Source organism: Eurosta solidaginis, chromosome X, assembly GCF_040869045.1.
Source record: "Eurosta solidaginis isolate ZX-2024a chromosome X, ASM4086904v1, whole genome shotgun sequence".
Classification (NCBI taxonomy): domain Eukaryota; kingdom Metazoa; phylum Arthropoda; class Insecta; order Diptera; family Tephritidae; genus Eurosta; species Eurosta solidaginis.
The window spans coordinates 176558904-176578380 of record NC_090324.1 but is presented as its reverse complement, the minus strand read 5'-3'; the positions used below and the strand labels follow the sequence as shown (position 1 = coordinate 176578380).

General features: G+C 37.5%; 1 pseudogene; it reads left to right on the top strand.

Moving 5' to 3' along the window:
- Positions 1–17609: 17609 nt before the first annotated feature.
- On the top strand, positions 17610–19221 carry LOC137235274 (THO complex subunit 5-like; annotated as a pseudogene).
- The last annotated feature ends 256 nt before the right edge of the window (positions 19222–19477 follow it).

Here is a 19477-nt window from a genome sequence, read left to right as displayed (position 1 = left end):
AATTGTTGTTTTCCATCAGCTGTGCATACTGAAATTTTGTGATTTCGAAGTGGTTGCTTGGAAACTTCTTCGGCTAACAAACCTCCTAAGCAAGAGACTTGCGCCCCGCTATCTAAAAGGCCTAATTGGTCGCTTTCTAAGAGCCTTACTTTGGCATACGGTCGCAAATCATTTTCTTTCTGCTGGAGTGAACAAATAAATGTTTTAAGATTTCTTTGATTCATTTTTACTTTTTTCCAAAAATTTTTCATACGCAATGACGAGCGGTTAGGACTTTCATATCGATCATGGTCGGAATTAAATATTCTATTTCTCACCTCATTGTATCTTTTTAAACGTTCTTCATAAGGAATAATTTGCTTTCTCACAGGATCTACGTAAGCTTTGGTATCACCAGTGCGCACACTTGATGCTACGCAGCTAGTTCGATGTTGAATACTTATTTTTGTTTTATTGTTGCTGTCTACCGTTTGTTGTCGTTGCGAGGTATCTGTCGGGATTCCTCGCTCGGTTTGTAGTTTCCCCGACTACATTTCAGGCATTTAGGGCGGTATGTATTTGGGGCGCCACAACCGTAGCAAAACACCGTACGTTCCTCAAGGCAATCAAAGTACCTATGACCCTCTTTATTACAGTTCCAACAACCAGGTTTTAGCTTCATAGCTGCGTGAGAAACTACATCTACTTTAGCAAAATCATTTTTTTCTACCTCACCGTTATCATAATCTTGCTCAAGATAAGCTTCATGAACTTGTCGTCTTGGCATCGGTCTTGAGCTTGGGACAAAGGCGTAACTTTAGCAATCTCATTTGCCAGGCTCTCACCTTTTAAACAAAGTTTTCGCAATTCTGCTACAGAGTGAATAGGGATGAATAAAAGTTGTTGTCTAATACGTGGTCGCAAATTGTGCTTCATAATTTCAAGTAATTCTGCCTCTGTAAGCGGGGTTTCGAGGGGTTCCGCAATTTTTAAAATGGCATTGCGATAATCGTCGAAACATTCGTGCTGACCTTGCTTTCGAGCGCGGACTAATTCTTTTATCTCGAAATCACTTTTATGGAGTTGAAAATTTGTCCTCAAAGCTTGGCATAGCGCTGGCCAGGTCACGCGTTCAACAGACCTACGATAGCGCCAATACCAATCTTTGGCCTCATTAATAAATAAACTTTGCACGTGTTCGCAAAGGACATTAAAATTGCCGTTCAGAGTGTCGATCACTAGTAACTCTATTCGGGATAAAAAGCTATCTACTGGTAATCTTGATGTGCCATCAAACTTCACATCCCAACTAGATATTAACTGTGCTATCCTACCTGTGTAAGGAACAGTGGACGGTTCACTCCGTCGCATTTGATCAATCTGGTTATGAAAATATGTGTTACTTTAGTTTAGCGATGGGGGTGCATCTCTAGGCCACACTGGTGTAGACCTATTTGGAGGGTGTTGAGCCGTAGAAACATTAGCCGGCTGATTAAGGTCATTAACTACAGGTGGTACAGGATTAAGATTCATTCTTTCTAAAAGGGAGGACAAGGAGCTTTCTATTCTTCGCTCTATGATTTGAGCTACACGATTTTCTAAGCCTTCAAGCACAATCTCTGATCTAGCTGATATAATAGCTGAAACCATGTTTCTAATCCGAGATTCGTCCTCGTTTACTGGTCCGTCACCGCCATGTGCTCCTTCAACTGACAAGTTATTGGCATTTTCGGCTCTTTGTTGCAGCTCATGCTGCTCTTCCCTATTGGACTTTTGGAGGTTTCCACTCCCACTAGTATTAGCCGGGCTCCCCTGAAACATAGCCACTGACCTAGTATTAACTCCTGTATTCTGGCTAACCTCCCTACTGCGGCAAGGAGCTCTACACAGTGGGCAGGAAGAATTATTTTTAAGCCACGACAACAAGCACCTCCTATGGAAACGGTGATCACACGCGGTAGTGAGAACGTTGTCCCGATTGGCAAACGACTTTCTACAAACAAAACAACCAGGTACGTGTTCGTCGCTATGACGTAATGGCATATTAATATAATATTATAAAGATTATATTCGCATTAACAAAAAAAATTATTTACAAATCAAAAATTTTCTTATTTAATGTAGCGAAAAAATCTAAATTTATCAAAGCAAAAAAAAAATGTCTTCAAAATAATTCGGTTTGAGACCGTGGGAGTCTCTGTAGTGGTAACGTGGCATGAAGTTTAGCTTGGAATCGGAATCATATTGTGTTGTGGCATGCAACGTTTCAAAAAAAGAATTCAAAAAAAATCGGTTGTGGTTTATTTTATTTAAAACCACATGTTCCAGATCATTTTCTGAACGTATGTATAAAAAAAAGGAGAAATCTAAAAATGTTATAATCAGGAATGGCATTTCTCCAACGAGTTCGAGATGTACTTAATATTCGAAAAATTGTTTTTCCATTTCTTTTGGTAAGTAGCACGTGAACCTCTGGTAAGTCAACTGGCATAACAAAGCCTTAATGATTAAATTTCCAAGAAGTATATCGCGTAATTTTGCACTAGTCCAAAAGAAAAGCAGTGTTTAAATAATTTTCTGAATACGGTTCTTTAATGAGGTACGCATCTTTTGGCTTATAGCCAGTAGGATCGTTAATTCCATCAAGAAGTCCTCGAGTCCATTAAAAAAAGAATTACTTAAACACGACTATAAGCAAAAATAAAAAAATAAAAAATTCTGATATATAAAAAATGTAAAGCGGACATACTAATTGATTCTAAGGGAGAATCCATACATGTGGAGCCATGAATAATTAAAAGCAAACAAGGGCTGCCTTTCTTCTATCAGGCCCCACGTTGGGCGCCATTTATGTTATATGACTGTATATACTGACTAGTTATGATGCAATCATAATTCGTAGATTGGAAGAAAAACAGAGCTTAAGGCAAGGTGCAATGATCACGGTGTCTGCACTGGCGTTTAGGCCCGGAGCTTCAGTTCCGTAGTATTCGAAAACGCGATTACTACACAGCCCTGCTTTTCCCAGTCAGTGCCCAGATACAACAATAATTATATTTGCACACTGGGATTACTATCAAACTGAAATGAAAACAGAACCATCGTATTTTTCACAATTCGCCAATATGACTTACCCAAACTTACCATTCATGCCTGGCAGCTCGTTTGCACACGTTTGCTGGCTGCCTCCATACCCACCCTACCAATGGCCTTTTTGTTGTTGCTAAGGCCCCAGTACATAAAGTGCACTTAAGTCACACCATGCACCAATACGTTACCACCGACATCCCGTTTGCCTCAAACCAAATAAACGAATCAGTTACCCATTCTAACAAATTATTATTTAAATCAAAATAGTTCAAAGTTTACATCCTTAGTCTTATTCATTCTAATCTTAACTATTTTTATAGTGAGTCTGAAACTCAAAACAATTCAATTTGCATATATATAAAATTTCTAATAATTTAAATTTAAGTAGAACCTGAGTTAATCTCTCCTCAACTTGACGATTTTGTGAATTACAAGCAAAGTTACATAAATATATGTATATATGCGCGTAAATATGTGCACCCAAACAAGAATGTGTATAATGAGTAACGAAAAGGTAAACAAAACATTAATGAAAATAAAGAAATAATTATCAGCTGCGTATACTTATATACATATGTACGTGCTTATATATGTACATTTTTATAGTTATGATTTCTTTTAAGATTATCATAAAAATATTATAATTACCAAAAATTCATGTAGCCAAGTCACTTATTTGGTTACAAGGAAGAAAATTAGGGAATCAAAAAAGGAAAAGGTTTAATTTATTTCGAAGTTTTATATGAACCTACATAGTGTCGAAGGCCTTCTAACTTGTGGTCCCTGCTCCATGCATATAATGGAAAATCTATAAATTCGGAGATTCCCTAATTTTGGCTTCATTCTATAGCCAAATAAACAAACAAAGTTTTAAACTAATAGCTTAAACATTACTCATATATTTTTTTGTTCTTTTTTTTCGCAAATGAGGGTAACCCTTACTTCATGTATTGGAATTGTAGGTATGTAAATTTGTACTTACAAGAAACAAAACCTACTCGCAATATCAGGATCAAACCAGTTTGCAATATAATCTCTCAAACATGTATGCTTACGATTTGACCCACTTTTGATTGGCACATGTTTTAGATCATATGTTTTTTTTTTTATTCTTTTGACACTTACAGCAACAATATTGCGGTAGATTAGTTACATTTACTATTTAATAGTACTACTTTCTATGAATGAAAATTTCTATTTAAGGCATTTGTACAGTGCGTATGAAATTGAATCGCCCTTACCAACTATTTATAACTAATCCTCAATTAAATATTATTAAGTTTACTAGTTATAATTCAACATATTTTTACAGCTTCTATTCCTTTTTTTGTTTTTGTTTTGCCTATACTCAATGTAAGTATTCTCTTTTATTTTAATTTCTCTTATCAAAAAAAAAGAACGTTTATATGCATACATACCTATTTATTCATGCATATGCATAAATCATTTCTAAGTAAATATTTTAGGTTAAGTAAATTTTAAAATTTTGCAAATTTTAAGTCTTGATATAATTAAGAATCAAGGTTATATTTTAGGTTAAGTTAAACTTTAAGGTATCGAATATTTATAAATCCATGTAATTAGGAACTACGTTTATATTTTAGGTGAAGCTAAGTTTTAGTGGTTTGTATATTTATGTATTCATATACATATGGGTGGATATTTTAGGTTATCATAAATTTATGATTTCGCATATTTAATATTCCATATACATATAAGTTCATATTTTAAGTTGAAGTAAAATTTTGAATACTTAGGAGTTTCCAACCATCACTGTTGATGAAGTGTGCAGGTTCTTTGCTAGTACCGTCTTGGTGAAGATTTCTGTGGGTTTAGGCGGGCTTTTATTGCATTTTTGTGGGTATTTATCCTATTTCTCTTGGATGATTATTTAACGAGGTGTATTAAGGGATGCTTGTGATTCGCACAAGCAACCCACGTGGATTTATGACAAATGTATGTCGTATAAAAAATTGTTATTGGAATCTGAAGGAATAAAGAAAACAACACGCAAAACGCGGTTTTAGAAAAGGGGATATGGACTTTAACTTATTTATTTTAATGAATTTAGGGATCTTTATTTACAAAAACTAAAGCACTCACCAAGTTAAACTGTATGTACCTATACACGCTAGTGGGCTCCAGCCCAAAGTTAAAGTTGAATGATGAATTTTGCTTTTACTATGTTGTAAAAAAAACGCGCACTGAATTTAATATTTTCTTGTATTATTAAAGAAAATTACTTTACACAGAAATATCAACCCGATCGAACTTATTTTTCGGGTTAAAGCAGCACTTTGTTTTTCGGTGTTGCCCGTCTGAAATCTCCAAGGGAAAATAAAGATATTTGCTGGCGGAAATGCAAACAGGCCAGAATGTCAACCCGGTTAGTCGATAACGTAGTACTTTATCATATGTTTTTTTCTTATTTGACTTTTATGGGTTACTGCAGATATTGAGCTACCGACAGTGGTGGCAGAGAAAAAAAAGTATCAAAAAAAAAGTTTTTAACCGCAGCAGCAAACAGAAAAGCATAATCTGTTTTTGGCCATGTACGACGGTACACATTGGCTGCATGCAATGATTGAACCGGTGCGTGTTTTGAACAACACGGTAGCTCGCTTGAATCGGAGCTATTCTGCGTTTGTCGAACGGGAGGTGTTGACTCAGCAGTTATGTGCTGCACGTTAGGTGCATTCGTTCGCGGGGTGGAACGTTGAGCTTGTGGGCTCGTATGCAACAGCGTGTGATGCCGTTGATGACATGTCGAACATGGCCACTTGCTCGTGCACTCATTGATGATATGAGTGCTGCTAAGGCAGTTTGTGCACAGCTTAGCTTGTTTTACGAATTTTGTCCGGTTTTGCACAGAAATTCGCTTGAATTGTGGACAAAATCTAATAAGATGCGGGGAGTTGCAACATTGGCAAGTTTCCTTTTTAGATTCTGACACAAGGGTTCGCGTCCTGTTGAAAGACCTGTTTTGCGCAGAATTTTGATGAGCGACTGGTTTTTGTTTGCTTGGTTGAAGCCTATTGACCCTTTCAATGACTTCATATCTCGAGGTGAGAAAGTCGTTCATTTGGGACCATGAGGGTAATTCTCTTCGAGAAGAGAGAGATTGTTCCCAAAGTGACAGGGTTGTTTCTGGGAGCTTTGATGAACAAATGTACACCAGAATCGGATCCTAACTGTCTGTCGTAACTCCTTGGGAGTGAAGGACGGATAGGCAGTTGTTGATTGTATTTTGCAATTTCTGAAGTTGCTCACTGTTTTCGGATGGAATAGTGGCAACGGTCAGTAAGGATTTTATCTGGTTGTCAACCAGGATTCGCTTATTTCGTATCGTGACCGTAAAGCTTCCCAGGCAAGGTCAAAGTAATCATCGCTCAACGCATATTGCTTGACGATGGAGCCGGCTTTGCCTTGCGTTTTGTACCGGAGATGGTACAATTTCTGAGCACGGGAGAGCCTTGGGTGGTTAATGTACACCGCTGTGAACATATCACGAAAAGCGGGCCATTCTTCATAGCCACCATAAAAGGTCTCCGTGTCGCATGCTGGGACTTTGAGGTAAATATTTGCCTCAGCCGGGGGTTGGTCCACGTGGGGTGGTGGACTCGGCGTTGCCATCATTTTGATCAACGAAAGTTGATCGGCAATCTTTGCTTTAGTCACTTCATACGTATCAAGGCAGGCGCATTGTTTGCCTTGCACTGAACTGGTTTCGAAAATACCAGATCGTAAACCGATTGAAGTCGATTCAGTGTGATCCTGAAACGGTGCTTCGTTGAATTTTGCACAGTATCTCATCAGATTGTCACTTTCCGCTATGAACTTTTGCGCGAATGGGTCAACTGATTTGGATTTCCGGCGCGGGGATGTTGACCTTTCCTTGGCCGTTTCTTCCTTTGGGCCACCTTTTGGTTTTGTCCCGGTTTCGGACGTTTTTGGGGGACTGAGAGGCATTTTATGCAAACTTTTGGGTTTTCACCAAAAAAACCGAATAAAATATTTGTCCGCTCAGAGAACGTTCGCAAAATTCGAAGATGGAAAACTCTTCGTGCCACAGAAATTTAATAAATGGAATTTAAATTGGTGGCGGTGTTTGTGTTTTTTTTTTTTTTTTGAACGATAGAGTCAAGCACGGACAACGGGACGTTCCTTAAATGATTTAAATCCGCGAAATTCGGAATTTAGTAGTATGTATAATGTTTTGTAAAAACAAAATATATAAAATTTAAAAAAAAAAAATCACAAACACTTTTCACTAATATATACGTGTAAATATACGTGTGGAAATAAACGTGTATTTGTAAATTACTGGTATATATAGGTATGTATATATTAGAAAATAATAATATTTGAGGTTTGTAGGGATATTTTTTAAAAGGTTCCTATAGGGACGAAAATATCTCAAACTTAGTTTTGTACGACAGAATAAGTACAAACGTACATGCGCAATATACAAACGTATGTATATATGTTTGTTTGTGCGAACGTATGCACGTGAATCAGATGAGCTTCTCTGTTTATGTTTACAAACAGAAGAGTTTGTTTTGATTCGCTTCTTCGTCGCTTTAATGTCGCGTTTCTTTGTGAAGCTGAGTGCGCTTGATTGCACTGTTGGGAGAGTGCAGCAAAGAAAGATGAAAAAATTGCAAATCTGAGAGAGGTTGGGAAATTTGATCAGCAGTACACAGCTCTCGCTGCTAATGTAGCTTATGTGCTGGGAGAATGTCGCTGGAAGAGAGACTTGAACGTGTGAGTAATCACGTATGATGTTCTCAGAGTGGAGAAATAGGAACGTTGGAAAAGCAACTTGAAATTATTTGTACATGTATGAAAGTATGTACGTATGAATATTATGGTTTTTATATATGCTGGCAAGCAACAAAAAATCACTTGGAAGAAGTTGAACTGTATCGACAAGTTCAACGCTCTGTGCGAACAACGGGGTAAACTCAGCTGTAGAAGAAGTTTTTGCCGATGTTGTTCTTGCACAGTGGGTTTGAGTAGGCAAGTAAACTGCAATTTTTTGTTGGTTAAATACCACTAGAAATATGTATACATATATATATATATATATATATAATTGGCGGATTTTGCCTATTGGTATAGCGGAATATTTTCCACCAATTTTTGGTCGCAAAAAAGTTGCAGTAAAACCAACGGTAAGAAAACTTCCGCAATATTCATGTATATATGTGGATATATATATATATATGTTTTTGCAGTTTAGAAAAATAATATAACTTTTGTGGAAAAAAAGTTTTATTATTTTTTATATATTTTTTATGAAAAATAAAAAACTGCCTACTCAACGATTCCTGTATTCTGTTGCTCCTTATTGTGTTGTTGTTGATTGTTGCTGATGATTAGCTGGCTGTTGTTGCTGCTGCTTGTAAAGCTGGTTTTTAGATGATTTTTTGATTGTTTTGTATTGTGTTGTATTGTAAAATAATTTTCGCACCAAAAAATAATTTTCGCAAACTTTTTTTTTTTGTGAATATATGTAGTTGCTTGTATTAATACGTATGTATATCGGCACTTATATATGATGCGCCCACAATTTACAAAAACTTTTCCTCTCTTTTTTTTTAAGAAATTTCGATTTTTTTTTTCTTTTTCCAGCAATTTTTTTGTTTTTGGTAAATGTATAAGTGTATATTTTCTTCTTTTCCAGCAAAGCAAATGAGGTTTCCTTTCTAGATATTTTTTTTGTGTTTTTGTACAAAAGCACAGTTTACAGGAAACACAATTTTTTTTTTTTTCGTTTTTTATTTCGTATATGTTTTTTTGTATGTATATATAACCACTGTTTTCACACTTTTGTGTAGTTTTGTTTTAAATTTTTTATTATTTTGTTTTTTGGCGAACGAAAACGAAAAGCGCGATTTAAATTTATAATGTTTGTTTGTAATTTTTAGGGCGGGCCAAAGATGGCTGCGAAGGACCATGAATAAAAGTGAATACTCACTTGGTCTTTCTTCGCTGCACTACTTCACTAAATAAAAAGGTCTGTTTTAGTTTTTTCGAAAACGTTACAATTTTCCAAATTCAATTTACACAGTTTAATTTCAAACTTTAATTATCATAATTCAATTTCAACTTCAGAAATAAACACATATGTTTAAAAGAATTTGATATAAATGTAGTGTATATAACTATACAAAAGAAGAGCGTCCGCGGTTGCCGAGCAGGCTTGTCGCCGTCCGTCGAGCATTTCCTCTTCATTAAGCCATTCGATGTTTCTTCCTCCTCATACCGGTTGCAGAACTGTGGGTTCTCGCAGCAAACCTTTTGAACGGCTTTCGACCTACTTCTACCGCCACATGGGTCCGGCTGTAGAACCGAGGGTTCTCACCAAACCTTTTGAACTGCCTTCGACCTACTTCTACCGCCTCATGGGCCCATTCCAAGCGCTCGATCTCCACTTCTGTTGGGTCGGCCACTGCTCCCAGGCGTTCGACAATTCTTAGTGCTGCACGGTACTGCAAGAGAGCTCATTTACATCCTCTCTATACCCTACTCCACTCTTCTACTCCGTTTTCATTTGTGTGCTTTTCCAACACGGAGTTCATTGAATCAGCACTACTCTTGCTGCCCGAGTCCGACGCATCGCTTAATGCGTATTTGTTGTCTTTGGATTGCGACTCAGTCCCCCTCATATCATCGTCCTTATTACAATTGGGTAATGAGTCGTTCATCTTGGTCGTAAGATCACCTGCCCGACAAGGCGGGCTCAGCGGTCCAGTGTTATATACGGGGAAAGAACCGCCACATCAGCGCCCCTTATGTGGTAAGGCCATTAATACTTCCCGAGGTGGCCCGGTATCGGGAATGCTCCGTTCGAATACAGCAGAATTTATCTCCTGGCTGCTAATCGTCCAATAGGCACGGTCCGCATAACACCCTTGATAAGGGTGTTGGCAGTTCTTGGTCACCGACATCCCGCCGCCCTCCTATGAGGCGAAACGGCGTAGATGCCAGTTCTAAACAGCTCCGCCTCATAGTCGGGCGCTATGGAGTTCGGCTAAGCCCTCACACCAACGACAAGGTACCTAACCTAGTGAGGGGCGTTTAATGCTTACTACTAAGTGTTATTTACACAGAATAAAACAGTGTATTTTATTCCAGAGTTAAATTTCAGTTCCAAATCGTACACATGTAACGTAACAGTAATTTTTTGTAACGTAACAGTCCAAACGTTTATGCTCCTCAAAAATTTTTAAAAATTGTTTCGTTGTGTTTGATACTCTCTTCATTACTCACTTGCTTAAAATTGCAAATAGTAATTTACCTGACGCTGTCATTAACCTGCCAATAGGGCAACTACAGTCACTGTTAAATCTTAGTACCATTTGTAAGAAAAGAAAATGTTTACTAAGGTAATTATTTATTTATTTAATAGTCTACAAATTAAGTAATTTATACATACTAAATAGCAAATAGCAGTACATTTAAAAATAGTATGTCTTATACAAAACGAATGTGCAGTGTAAAATTTTAAGTAAACGATCTTAAGAGTTATAGTTAAATATTTGATATTAAGAGGTGACATGTAAAATTATATGCGCGATAATTTAAATAAATAACTTAGCTTTACAAGAGGGTATGAGTTTTGTATACGCATGCCCAGTAAGGGGCAGGCAAAGCTGCTCAGAAAGGAGCTGACGCGAATTGCTCAGAAAAGAGCTGATTGCCCAGTAGGGGGCTAACGAGAGGTGCTCAAGAGGGAGCTGACGCGAACCGCTCAGAAAGAGCTGCTGTATATATAATAATACATAAAATGGAGTAACAGTAAGTTATAGTTAGTTATTTGAAATATGTATACATATATACTAATTTAACTCAAATAAAATACACCCCTTTATTTTGAAAAGCGAGTCCGATGTATCAAAATTACTATAATGCATGTTAAAATCCAGGCACAAACAACGAAGAGCTTCGTGCATTTCGAAATTCGACCTACATGTGCTCCAAAAAAGCGGATGGAAATGCCTTGATAGCCTCATGGGAACATTAAGTTTTATTTCTCTAAGTAAAAACGGGCTATTTACCGTTCCTCTCAATAATTTCACCATAAACAACACACCAAGCATTTCCCTGCGACTCTCGAGAGAAGGTAGGTTTGTACGCTAAAAACCGACTGTTGTGAGAGGGAATATTTCTTGTTGGATCCCACCCCAAATGACTCACGATAGATTTGATACCGCGCAAACGATTGATGCATACTCCAATATAGGTCTCACTAAAGAAGTAAAGAGAGACTTTGTAACGTAGGGGTCATTAAATTCCTTAGACCATCGTTTAACAAAAGCAAGAACTCCTTTCGATCGGGTCACGCAAGTTTCAGTATGAAATTTAAAGTCAAGTTTTGGGTCCAATGTAACACCCAGGTAAATAAATCTAGTGACTTGCTCCAGCCAGTAGTCACCAACCGTGTAATTGTGCACTTGAAAAGATTTTCTGCCAAAACTCAGGAATTTACATTTATTTAGGTTGAGGCTCATATCATTAATATTGCACCACTTGACTAAACTATCGAGATCTTCTTGAAGGAGCAATCTGTCTTCCGGAGTGAGTATAGGTTTAAAAAGCTTTACACAGTCAGAATACATCCAAATCTTGGAATGAGTTAACGCGCTTGGAAGATCATTAATAAATAGCAAAAATAGAAAAGGACCAAGGTGACTACCTTGCGGTACGCCAACGCCAGAAGTAACCCTAATGAATTGAGATTCGCTGTTTTTAAATAACACCTTTTATTTCCTCCCTTTTAAGTAAGAGGAAATCCAACTCAGAAGTTGAGGTGGAAACCCTAAACCATTAAGTTTATAGGTGAGAATAGTGTGGGAAACCTTATCGAAAGATTTGCTGAAGTCCGTGTAAATTACATCGGTATGTAGGTTATTTCTAAAGTTTCTGGAGACATGAGTAGTAAATTCCAACAGGTTCGACTCAGTTGACCTGCCTTTACAGAAGCCATGTTGAGCTGGGTTAATGATAGGAGAAACTGAATGAGCTAGTTGTTTAGTTATAATGGATTCGAAAAGTTTAGTTATTTCGCTAAGTTTGCAAAGCCTCTATAGTTTGCAACACATGATTTACTGCCACTTTTGTACAGTGGTATTATAAAATACTCTTTCCAGAAACAGGCAAATACACCTTGCTTTAGAGAAGCATTAAAAATATTCGTTAAGGGCCGATACAAATATTCCGCGCTACTCTTTTTAGAACAACAGAAGGAATGCTGTCGGGACCACTATCATAAGAGGTTTTTAGGTTCTAAAAACACGTCTTTACAGGATATCGAAGGGGCTCGTACACCGCAAATCAGTGGTGAGCTTAAATGAACATTCGATTGGACGGGCACGCAATTTTGTGCGTAGTTTGATTTAAAGAAATCAGCAAACATATCGGCAAATGTGGCATCGTCACTTGAAACCAAGTCTTTAAATTTCATGACGGATGGGAATCCAGTAGTCTTGCGTTTAGTGTTAACAAAATTTAAGAACGACTTGGGATTAGAGGAAAGTTGCAGCTTAAACTTATTAATGTAGTCTTTGTAATACTCTTTGTTCAAAGAATTATATTTATGACGTAGAATATAATATCTGCTATAGTCATTTGGAAGTCAAGATTTTTTATATCTCTTAAACCAACGCGTTTTCTGATTTTTTAAGCAGTTTAGTTCCTTGGTGCACCAACCAGCATTTACTGAAACTCTAACGCTATTAGTTTGGGGGATACAAGGACGGAATATGAGGTGTAAAGCACTAGTAAAACGATGAACGCTCTCGTCAACATCTTCACTATAATCGAGCCGAACATAACGGAAAGCTAATTTCTGAACTTCCTGAAGTCAGTTTTCTTAAATAAAAACCTAGCAGCAGACGAATTATTATAGGTGTTACGTTGTTTTGGAAGGCTAAAGGTTTCAGCAATTAACTGCAGTGCAGGGTGATATACATCTTCAGGCAGTACCAATGGGTCAGTTCGGACTAAAGAGAATCTAGAATTATCACTGACATATATTAGGTCCAAGCATTTACCAAACTTATTCAGAATGCCATTAACCTGAAAAAGCCCACTATCTGCAAGGTTGTTTAAGAACTCGTTAAAGATTTCTCGAGAAGAACAGAGAACCAAGCAACCATCAATCACACATATTCCACGTTACACATTAAAATCACAAAGAACTACAATCAAGTCAGAAGAAGTAGTCGAAGAAGTCACAGACATTATAATCGAAGAATGTTTGTTGTATAACTGTAGGTCATATTGGGGAGGAACGTAGCTAATAGTAATGTATAAATGCATAGATAAGAGTTTGATACGAACGCAAGGAAATTCGATTTCGTCAGTTTCAGGAATCAGAATTTCTTCAGCAGATAGGCTAGCATCTACGGCGATTACTTTTAAATACATTTATATAAAATTATTGAACATCAAACTCGACCTTTTATGTCAAAATGCACGTACAAATGTTATGTAACAGCCCGCGATTTGTGCCATATTAGTTTTAAATTATTTATTTATGAGTCAACATTATTTTATATGGTGTTAGTCAAATTAAATAATTATTAACTTAAAAAGACAAATATAAAATTTTCGTTTGCTTAGTAAAAGTTCGTTTCTTCAAAAAAAAAAATAAATTATGTTAATATGAATCATTGATCAAATGATTAAAAATATTCAAAAATAAAATTGAACTATTCTAAAGTATAGTTGTATTAAGTTGATTTAATTGTGTGCACTCCTTCTACAGTTTTTCATAAAAATGTTAGTCTTATATACATTATATATAAGAAATTTTACAACAACAGACAAGCAATTTCTGCAATACAAATAAATTAAAATTTAAACAAAAAACTTATTTCAAATTCGAAATTAGTGAATAATACTACGGAAAAATTAGATAACTATAATTTGTTAAAACCAAACAAATTAATTTAATTTAAAAAAATCTTCAAAAATTTATTGAAATAAAAATTTAATTGACATATGCATTTTCAAAATAACTTTATCATTATTTCTAATTTTTGACAAACTATTTGAATCTAAACAAGAAACGAAACCAACAAATAACTTAAACAACAATTTAAATTCACAAATGAAATGCTGGTATCGTAGAAAATTTAATAATGAAGCTATGAAATGCGCTCAACCCTGCACTTTTATTTATAAAAATAATTATAATTTTAAATATACGACGAAATCTTAAATTTCAATGTTGTCAATGACAGATAGAAAAACTTCGAGAACCCTTCCAGCCATATCATTAGTAATGATAAATTGAATTTTTTGATTGAAACTGGTGTGATTGTGTCAGTCATTCCTTCTTAAAAAAAAAACTATAAACGTAGTTCTGCATCAGCGAACGGATTTTGTATTGTATCGATTATACCTTGTATAGCTCTTCAAAGCTTTTTCTCCCGGGTGCGGCAATTTAACCCGCACTCCTACGATAACGAACAAGCTGTCACCTTGTCCGTCCTGTTGTCACGTTGCTTAAATATTTCCCAAATTATTAAATATGTAAATTAAAAATTAAAAACATCGCTTCAAATAGATGTTTTTATTCTTGTAAAAGCAATGAGGCCACTCCGCGATTATTTAATCTTAATCTGATTAATAATGGTCTGGATTTTATGTCAATCAATCTGTAAATCATACGTAACGTAACAGACAATTTTTTAAAACCATATATGTTATTTGTAGCCTGCCTCACCTACCACACCGAAGATCCTGGGTTAAGTTCCCGAGCAAAGCAATATTAAAAATTTAGAAACATTTTTTTCAATTAGGAGAAAGTTTTTCTCAGCGGGGTCTTTCCTGATTAGGCAAACTTACTTATTCAATTGGCGCTTAACCGTTTAAACGGATTGTCGCCTTCTTACATTAGCTCAACACTAAACGCTAGTTCAGTAGCTACTCAGAAGATACTTGGCCGTGAGCTGCTTGAACCACATGCAAAAGAATCGTTCTGGCCCTTCCCAGGTGTTCGGCCGTGGTGCGTCTGATCCTGAGTCGTTGGGCGCACCGGGGTCGATCTCAGTGGGAATATGGCGGTTTCGGTTTGGAATAGAAAAGAAGATAAGACGAGATTTCTCATTATAATAGCTGTGATTTTATTGGTATATATTAAATATACAATAACTAATATTACCTTTGATAAACGGCAGAGATCGCTGGCGGCAGATGCGTATGGTACGGCTGTTGAAAACCAAGAGGCCGGTTGTATAGAAAACGACAACAGTTGACCCGCAAAATCCCCCGTTTTGGAGGGGAAAGGTACCCACACATCAACCCCGACATGCATATGCATGAGTGCTGACAAAAAGCACACATACGCGTGCATGTACATGCATGCACATGCATGTGGCGGTGATGGTGTGGGTGGGGTCGAGTATCGAGTATGTTGTTGTTGTTGTTGTAGCAATGCTCGCCCCACCTAATAGCCGCGACCGATCACAAATTGTCATCAATATCCTCTAACGTTAGTCCAAGGAAACTTGCCGTTTCAACAGGGGTGGACCATAAGGAAAGGGGTGTTAGAGGCGTTGGTTCCACATTACAATTAAAGAGTATCGAGTATCGAATCGCAGAATTGCATTAGGGGGATCGCAATCAGATGCGGAAAAGTTGGGCATCCTGCCTAAACATGCCGCCCCCTTGCGATACGCAACATCGTTTTTACCCACACCGATCTCCGACCGCTGAAAAGCAACGAGAAAAAACATTTTCATTAAAACTAAACTTAACCTAAATCGCGTATTTCGCCAGCGTCGAGGGTGGCCGGGAGTTCTTCCCGACTTGCGCAGCATGCCACTTAAGCTAGGATGAAAATAAACATTAGAAGGGGAGGAAAGTGAATATTTCTTGCCTTTGATTATACATAATCCTTAGATATATATAGAATCCATAAAGTGATATGACGTAGAAGGTCAATAGTGCTGGACGAAGAGGCCGAGGTCTCCGTTCCAGACTGGCAAATTTTTTTTTTTCTCCTTTTGTTGGACGGAGAGGCCGAGGTCTCCGTTCCAGATTCGCATTATTTTTGTTTGGTTGGACGAAAAGGCCGAAGTCTCTGTTCCAGACTCGCATTTTTTTGTTTAGGTTTTTCTGGGCTGAACGAAGAGGCCGAGGTCTCCGTACCAGCGTCTAATGTATCGTGTCGTTCTCGCGGCGACTGCCTTTTTTTGTTGGAGGAGGTGTGGCATCTTTTGAGGTGCCAGGGCGAGTGACCGTGAGGTTGGTTGGGTGAAGCGGAGATGTTTTATTACAAAACGTATGTTGGGATAGATAAATTAAGTGCATATGCGAAGCATATTATTAAATACAATTTTTACCAAGCAGAGATGCGTTATTTACGTTCACCTGATATAAATTTGCAGATTGGCGATGCGTTCTCCGCGACGCGTTCTATCTGCACGTACCATAATGCTAAATGTAACATGCAACCCTGTCCTGTATTTATTGGTCAGCTGATAGCTGGTGTGGTGAGTTCGTGGCGTGCGAATATATATATACATATATGTATTTGCTTTCCCTTGAAAAACAAAACTAGGTCACTGGGGCAGTAGCACACTAAGCCGGTAGAAACAGTTGACTTTTTTCCAATTTCGGTACTTATTCTTTTCGGGACTCTTTAATTTCGTGACTCGGATTGTTTTTGTACCAAACCCGTAATAATGACTGTTTGTGATGTTTGTTGTTGAAAACAACACGTCCTACCGCTCTTTCAATTCTTTTTACTACGGCGATTGAAGCATGACGCATGGACAATTGTGGAAGAAAATGGTAAGTTCGTTTTAAGATTTGTTCATTTGATACATTCTTTTAGTTTAAATTATTAATTCATTTTTCTTTATTTTCAGGTGACTGGTGATGGATGCAGGCGGTTGGCGTGATCCAGGGAATTATTGGTTTCGTGTTTCGTTCCCTTTTTTTTTGTTTTCTAGGTTACCGGCATCGCAAAGGTGTGCTCCAACTGCGGCTATGGGTATAATATGCTGTGCACAAAACTGCATTTTAATCACTATCTCTTTGAAACGCTATCACTGGCAATAAAAATCGTGTGCAAAACAGAGCTAGCAGCGGTTAGTTCCCTTGAAGAAACAGGATTTCCTGTTTTCCTAGGCATAATGTAACAAGACATATTGGAATTTATGCCTTATGTTTTTTTTCAAATGTTTTCGCTATTGTTAGAAATACGCGATTGCAGCGGCAAGCCCGAGCCATACTGGGCACTTTTTACTTGTTTGTTGGTGCCAGCTTTGAATACATAAATTGCACCATCGCATGGCCGAATGCAAAAATTGCTACCAAATTTACGTCAGCCACAATTTCCGGCTTCATCTAAAGCTCTAGGTCAGGTTGGTAATGTTATGTTAATTTTTGACAGTACTCCAGAGTTGATTGTGCTATTGGACTTAATGAGAATTGCGCAATACAACTAATTTTAAACGGCTGAATTGTGTGCAGTAAATTTTTTTTTTTTTTGTCCGAATCGTTCATCAAATGTGTATTAAATGGCGGAATCCTTGCATAAAAGTTTCGAAACACTACGCATCATCTTCGATGATGTACTCGAAATGAAGAATGGCTTGGGGGAACGCGAGCGGACTGAGGACTTTGCCGCGAAGCGCAAATATGCTTCGCTGCTATTTGTCTTGATCAAAAAGGTTAATCGCATGATTAAATACAGCCTATGTTCTGGACGAGAAGGTCTGCATCGTGAAAAGGTCCGAGTAGATAGTAATCGTTTGCATTTGCAGAATTTACTCTACGAAGTTAATCATTTAAAGCGTGAAATACGCTACTGCCATAAGTTCAAGAGTCAAGATGAGGATATAGAATTGCTCCCAGATAATGAAGAAGAATCATTACTGCCCACAGATGTGAAGCCGTCATTGACTGGACATACCAAGCATTTGGCACGCTTAGAAAGTGAATTGAATCTACGTAAACAATCAGCTGCACAGTGCAAAGAATCACTGAATACCAAATATCAAGTATTTAGGGAAATTGTACTAAAGACCGAGAAATTAACATCATTTGTACCATCCTTGCGTACGTTGTTGAAAGCTACGTGTCCACAACAAGATGCACCACAAGAACCAATGGATAAGGAATGGAAGTTGCAACAGCTTGTGCAGCCTCATCCACTTGAAGTACGAATTACAATTGGTAATAACGCCAAAAGTAAGGAGGAATCTATAGTAATGAAGCTACGTTATTTCAAACGTTTAGGGTTTGTAACAGCAGCTACAGTGGTAAGCTTAAGTGATATTGAATAAAGTTTTGTTGCTGCAGCGCTCACACAAGACGTACTGAAATATTTGTGTGACAACGATTTGGGTGATAATATGCCCGTGCCTGGCGGTTAAGATGAGTTGAAACATATTAGCATGACCCCAAAAGAATGTTTGGATCATTTAAGTACGAAGGAATGTGGACGTCCCTATCGTTGGCTGCAGTCAATGTGTTGCATAGAAGTCGTTAATAACATCGATAAAACGTCGCCCACCGTTACAGCCACGATGAAAGCTGAATCACCGAAGTTACAAAAAATGATACCAGCACTCTCAAAATGCATACAACAATTGCGGAGCTCTCGCTTGAATTTGATTAAACAAATACGTGCACTGGTTCAAAAGCAAATTGATTTATACTTGAAGGAATAATATTTACCCACTACACGTTCTGCTTGCAGCCTTGTACAATGGACTTCACTTAGCTATGAGTAGTATATTGCATCTGCACCTAACGTCGATTCGGAGCTCGTCAATAGTACTCATCTTTTCTATCGCGCCATTGTTGTACGTGGATCAGCTAAAATGGAATGTCATGTAAGTATAAGTAGTAAATTTCCTGCAGGGAGCCCGCTTTGGTCTATATGAATTCATTGGAATGGGCAGCATGGGCATGAACAGTGCCGCTGTGAAATCAATGGAATTTTTGACGGATTCTTTAACTCAAAGCTCGTTGAAGCATCATTTGGCTTTGTTGGCGACACAACTTGTACGCACTATGTACAGTTTGGATATATTTTTGGAAACAGATGGCCCGCTCTACAATCCTGTGGAGTATCATCGTGAAAAGCATTATATAAAGGCATTTACAAAGCGTGGTTCAGTGTGACAATATCCAAGAAGCGGAGCCGTCTCGTGCCGTACTATGTCGTTTTGCTGGTATAAGCGACACTACTGATGCCGATGCGTTTCGTTTAAAGCAAGCTGTACAAATGTTGGTTGTTATGTTGTTAAATCAACGTATCAAAGTACAAGTTGTAGAGAAAACTAATAATGATGAGTTGATGTGCAATTGTTGGACAAGGAATTTTCTGAGACGACGCAAATGATGGTGAATTTGGGTTAAGAAAAAGTGATTTGAAAGG